The sequence below is a fragment of the Cynara cardunculus genome (assembly GCF_001531365.2).
Source record: "Cynara cardunculus var. scolymus isolate 2C chromosome LG 4, CcrdV1, whole genome shotgun sequence".
Taxonomy (NCBI): Eukaryota; Viridiplantae; Streptophyta; class Magnoliopsida; order Asterales; family Asteraceae; genus Cynara; species Cynara cardunculus.
In genome coordinates, this window is record NC_037531.1 from 17,646,734 (window position 1) to 17,652,577 (window position 5,844).

The 5,844-nt window shown below is 34.7% G+C and overlaps 1 long non-coding RNA gene across 1 annotated transcript; it reads right to left on the reverse strand.

The window, feature by feature from the left end:
- Window positions 1-1,630: 1,630 nt before the first annotated feature.
- On the reverse strand, window positions 1,631-5,570 carry LOC112511663. Its single transcript, XR_003069112.1, has 2 exons — window positions 5,390-5,570; window positions 1,631-2,068 (listed from the first exon to the last, which is right to left on the reverse strand). It is a non-coding gene; the product is annotated as an uncharacterized LOC112511663 (long non-coding RNA).
- Window positions 5,571-5,844: the final 274 nt, after the last annotated feature.

The following is a 5,844-nucleotide window of genomic DNA, read 5'->3' on the forward strand; positions in this document are numbered from 1 at the left end:
TTTGATCTCACGTGAACCCAACCCTATGTATGTATGTATATCATCAACTATTTATGAAGTTTAAATTTATTCGCTAATTTACTCGTGTTGAATTTCCTTAACAACTTCATCGTCATGTCAACGTCGACTTATAATTTGATACAATATTTTTTTTCTTTTGTAGGATCGTTAACAAAACGTGTGCATACGTTTCGACTTGACTTCTCACATGTAATAACACTGACATAATATTAAAATCAAATTTTCATTTGTTCGTGGTGACGGAAAATTTCCCTTTCTTTATCAAATTGACGAAGAACCAAACAAACTGATCGTTATTCCATGCAAATCCATCATCTTGCTTTCGAGATACAATACAATATAAATACACGTATCATTGGACCACTATAAGTCTGTAATGGACAACCAACAACCTTTTTTTATCGTGATTTTAGTTGATTTAAAAGCTAACTTATTGATTTATATGAGTACGGGTTTACTTAAGAAAAAACAAAAAGCAAAATAACCTTAAAAGATTCAATAAGCCAAACCAAACAGATCTCGTATATTCCACTTGAAAGTAGGGCTTATTGGTTAAGAACTTAACTCTATCCTAAGGAGCTGAGAAGTTGTTCCGTTCCTTACAGAATTCAATATAGGGTAAAATGCATTATAAATGCAACTAGAAAGGTACTCGTGCAATACAGCGAGATACATATCGATCTTAATGTTCCGTTTATTTTTATCTTTATCGATGTCAGAATACGATTTTATATGGTTTTAAGAAAGCGATAATGTTTTCATTTGTGAATATATCATAAAATTTTGAAAATAATTTTTGGTTTAATAATATAATTTTTTAAGTTTAATAACGAAACAATTTATCTTTGGTATAATAATTTAATTTTTTATAAAGATAATAACTAAATATTTTGTTAGAACTCAATGATTATCCTAATTATATTTTAGATTTTTTATAATTAAAATGAGATGTTTATCATGTATTTAATTATGTTTATATGTAGTTAGTTACACGAGTTCAAACATAAAACTTTAATAAGTTGTACTCACACATAATCTACTTGTAATCTTGAATTTTAAGTAATATGCATCAATAAACACTACTTTATGTATAAAAAATGATTTTTAAGAGTTCTTATCAAATGCTTTATAATATAGTATAGATAAAGTTTGACTTAGTTCTCTATTAAGCATAACAAATATTTTTTTTTCTCAACCGTTTTTGAATTTTCATGCTTTCTAACCGTTCGATATTCTACAGATCTTGTAACAATTGACAACATGTATACCAATTTAAAAGGTTACGATAAAATGAACAATAAAATTAGCGAAGTTTCAAGTGGATGGAATCATGAGATAAAAGAAATTTTTCCTAATAAGTATAATTTAACAATCCAACACAATTTTCAAAAAGAAATTCCGTGGTATGGCTAATATTGTCATGTGGTCTTAAACCATATCATATTCAAGGATATCGTTTTAAAAAATTCCTTCACGATTGCCAATATTACTTGTGGGATGATCCATTTCTTTACATATCATTAAATATTACAAGATCAGCAGTCAAAATGGATATAAAAAAAAGTCGAAGCTTTATTATGTTGATCGGAAAAAAACATTGTTACGCTAAATAGAAATTAAGATATTTTTTACGTTATGCCCTTCGATATTATCCCGAAAGGGCAAACGAAACTTGAAAACAAAATTAAACCAAACGTATTCAGTATATCCCGTTCAAAAGATAAAGAAAGAAAGCAATGAAGTGGAAACTTCTTATCAATCATATCTCAAATGCAACTTGCAAATATCCCATATCTCTTCAAAAATGTCATTTTCTTTATGTATATGGGGTAAAAAGGGCTGGCGCGATAATGGACGGTCGCCCTCAACCAAACCACGAAAGTGCATATCGAACACGAGTTAACAGTGATGGTAGGGATCAAGTTGCCAAACACCGAGTTACCTCTATAACCACCCAGCCCTCGGTCTTTATGGGACCAATCTTTGTTTCATCTTTGGTCCCCGGGCATTTTGCTACCGTGTGGCTAAAGTACCAAATGCATTATTCCTGAAACAAAGAAAGAAATGTATAATTGGATATGTATTAACACGACGCTAATATTTACTCTTTTTGTCCTAAAATAAGCGTGCGTACTTCTATTTTAGTTTGTCCCAGAATAAGTGTCCACTTTCTGAAGTAATTATCTACTTTCCAATTCTACCCTTAGTTATGAGGTGGATAAATTCATTACCTCCTCTGTTATCAAAGATAAAACTGTCATTTAGTTAATTAAAAACTGTTTCTTAAACAAGTAGAATGAATACGTACAGTCAATACCATGAAATATGCTTCGAGCAAGTATGAACAACAAAAACAAAAATCGGCTACGCAACCAAGTGGCCCAAAAACCCCATCACGACAAAACTCTCACAATCGGTATTCCTGGCTACCCTACTTAGATTCCAAATTATTTGTTGTCTAACTTCACCGTGGCCCCGGGGGGTGGGGGGGACGGGGGAATCCGCCTGCAACTACAAGACCTAGAGTTCCTCGCACAAAACTTGCAACCCTAATACTACGTCTCCACAAACTCCTATTCAATGTCAGTCTTAGGAAGTGCCAAAATGTAACATCCACCCTCCTAAATATGCTTAACTAGTGATTCTAAATATGTATTACATGTTAAAACATACTTTATGTGTTAATTGTGTAAAAAGAGAATTTGCTAAAATGCAGTGTACCGGTGAGCTACAAGTAGAACCCATAGTTAGAATGAGATGTAGAAGGTAAGTTTGGTGCTAACACCTCACAAATGACATAATTAGATGATGTGAGGGATCAAAATAGAAAGGTGACCTACCCAAAACTTGAACGGATGATCTAAATGGTGATGTAAAGGTTGGAATACCTTTGAATAAGTTAATATGAAGTGTTAAAAGTGATGGAAGTCGAAAAAATTGCGTATGCAAGTTTTACAAATTACGTTGCTATTTCTGTAAGCTACGCACACAACACTCAAATGGGCGGTGTTTGATGGGATGTTAAGCATTGGAGCTAAGTTGTGGACCTATTAGGAGTTGTTGGAGGTGTCGCAAAAATTTTCCAGGATTCCTAGCTCAAAATCAAAAACGACAAAATTACAAAGGAAAGCATAACACCTACAAATATATAAAACTGCTCTTATTGGGAGGTATTTTCTGGAATATTTTTATTGGAAGTTATAGATTATCTAGTCACAAACGCGTAGACGAAAACCTCATCGAAAACAGAGGTCCAAGCGAAAAGTTATGAATTTTTTAGTCTTAGGTGGTCAAAATGGGTGATGGGTCGGTCAACCCAACCGGGTCAACCCGACCCAAAACGAGTTTAATTCGGTAAGAACCCGATTTTGGCCCCATTTTCACCCCATTTCACTTCTACAAACTTCTGGGGTTACTAGGTGAGATTTCACACACATAGGAGGGTAATTAACATCATTCTTGGTGAATAATTACAGCTTTAAGATGGGTAAAAAGTGCACTTTGTACAGTGCCGTCAAAATTCAGTAGTTGCTGTGTTGCAAATTTCGTATAAAATCAAAGAAAAATCCGGTAGATATGAGGTCAGTTCCATTTGAAAGATAATTGAGTTTTGTTTAATTCATCTTTAGAAGTCATTGAGTAATTTTGAAGTCAAGTGGGATAAAATAGGGCTAGAAAACAGTGCTGTAACAAAAAAACTAAAGTATAAAAGTTAACTAGTCATGGGGTTAAATTGAGTTATATGCATCCAATTCTCATGAAACTTAATGTACATATTCCAAGGGATATTTGGAGCTTGTTTGGTGCTTCTGGAAGGTATTTTAGTGTGTAAACACGAGGTTGGGACGTAACCTACGTTATAGCTTTCGTTTGGTAACGGTAAAAGTTCGGTGAGTTAAATGTTTATTCAAATTATATTGTATATGTGTGTATATATGTATATCTTCTATGTTCACATGATCTGGATGTCCTCTGAGTTTGTTGGTTTGCTCTTTGGTCAATCATGTACGTTCATCTTCATATTGAGATTCCTCGTGTTGTCGGACGGTTTCGAATCCAAATTCTGTTGGTTTTGTTTCTTTGGTTTCTTTGTTATGTCGGGAGTACGGGTACTACTTTGTGTAGTATGCCGGGAAGCAAAAGTGGATGTCAACAGCCCGGGTGAAGGGGAGCCAGTGAGACGTTCGTGTGTTGTACTCATTGTCCAATGGTTCGGAGTGGGAATGAGTACGGGACTCCAGCAAACTCAGGAGATGAAGGTGGGTCCCTGCTAGTCCTTGTTATGCATAGGGGCTTGGGCATACCCGGATGATGATTGTGGGTCCCTGCTAGTCCTATGCATTATGTTTGATGCATTGTGGGTATATGATATGTTGAAGTAGTTGATTTGGTTGAAGTCGAAGAACTCGATCTAGCTTTTGGTACATGATTTGTGATGTTCTTTTTGTAATATTTTGGCATGTATATATATATATATATATATTTTAATCATTCAGGATAGTTGTATTATGTCCCAGTTGGTTTAGGTTCATTCGACTTGTAAGTAATTAATAATTTGGGTTGTGTTCAACTTTATTGGGTCAAACCATTTGAACAGTTTTGGTGGTTTTAAACTAAAGTTTATATCCCGTATGTTTTGGAGGTTTAAAATTAATGTTTTTAAACTAATGTATGTTGGAGCCAAAGAAGCTCACAAGATAGAGTAAGGGTGTTCGCGGTCCGGTTTGGGAGATTTAACCCCCCAAACCACAATCCAAACTGCATTGGCGGTTTAGAAATCTTTCCAAACCAAGCGGTTTGGCAGCAAGTGACCAAACTGGACTACAAAAATGCGGTTTCATCTTACTAGTTTAGGCGGTTTGAGTCTCTTATGAGCTATAAACTAGAAAAACATAACATCTATATCCAAAATGAGATTTCTACCAATATGAGAGGTCAGATGAGAGTAATTGAGCAAAAGGGAACAACCTCTTAGCAAAATCTGATTCACATATGAATAAAGTGAGTGACATCAAATCCAATTATAAATACGAGTTCATCCTTCTTACACATACATTTTTGACGAAAGGAACACGAAATGGCGTCAATTGAAAACTTTCCTTTCAATCAAAGAGAACAGATCATTATGAAAATATAAACCTAATTCATTTCCAATATTCAGCTCCCAAATTACGTTCAAAGAGATCAAAACACCCCAAATTCCCTTTCCGAACTGTTTACTAATTAGGGTTCATACAATCATAGGTCTACTAATTACGGTCCGAACTACTTTAGGGTTCAAACAATCACAATCATAGGTTTAATTCGTTCCCAATTAGGGTTTCAGAAAAGGAGGACAATCAATAAACATACATATATAAAAGCTTACATTGATCAATTGCAGTAATTAGTGCTTGATTAACGCTGAAGCAACCACGCATCATCGATCGGCAGAACGAAAGAAGCCATCAAAAATTCAGAAGCCCTAAATCGGATATCCATCTAGTTCTAGCTTATGGGCTTCTACCTATAACCAAGAATCCCTCAACTTATGGGCTTTCAAGAAACCCAAAAGCAAAATCAAATTTGCAATAAGACATTTATTTTATTGGGCTTTTTATTGGGCCTCTAGACCATACCGAAGGATTGCGAAATTTGTCAGTTTCGACTTTCGATCATATCGGTTAATGATTTGATTTTGGATTTTGAATTGATCAGCGATTCAACCAAGCGGGCCTCGACCTACACTGAACAAGTCGACGAATCATCATGTCATCGGTGTCAGTATTGGAATCATTGAGTCGTTATATCTCAATCAGTGTCCTAAAAGGCTCGTTATGGCAT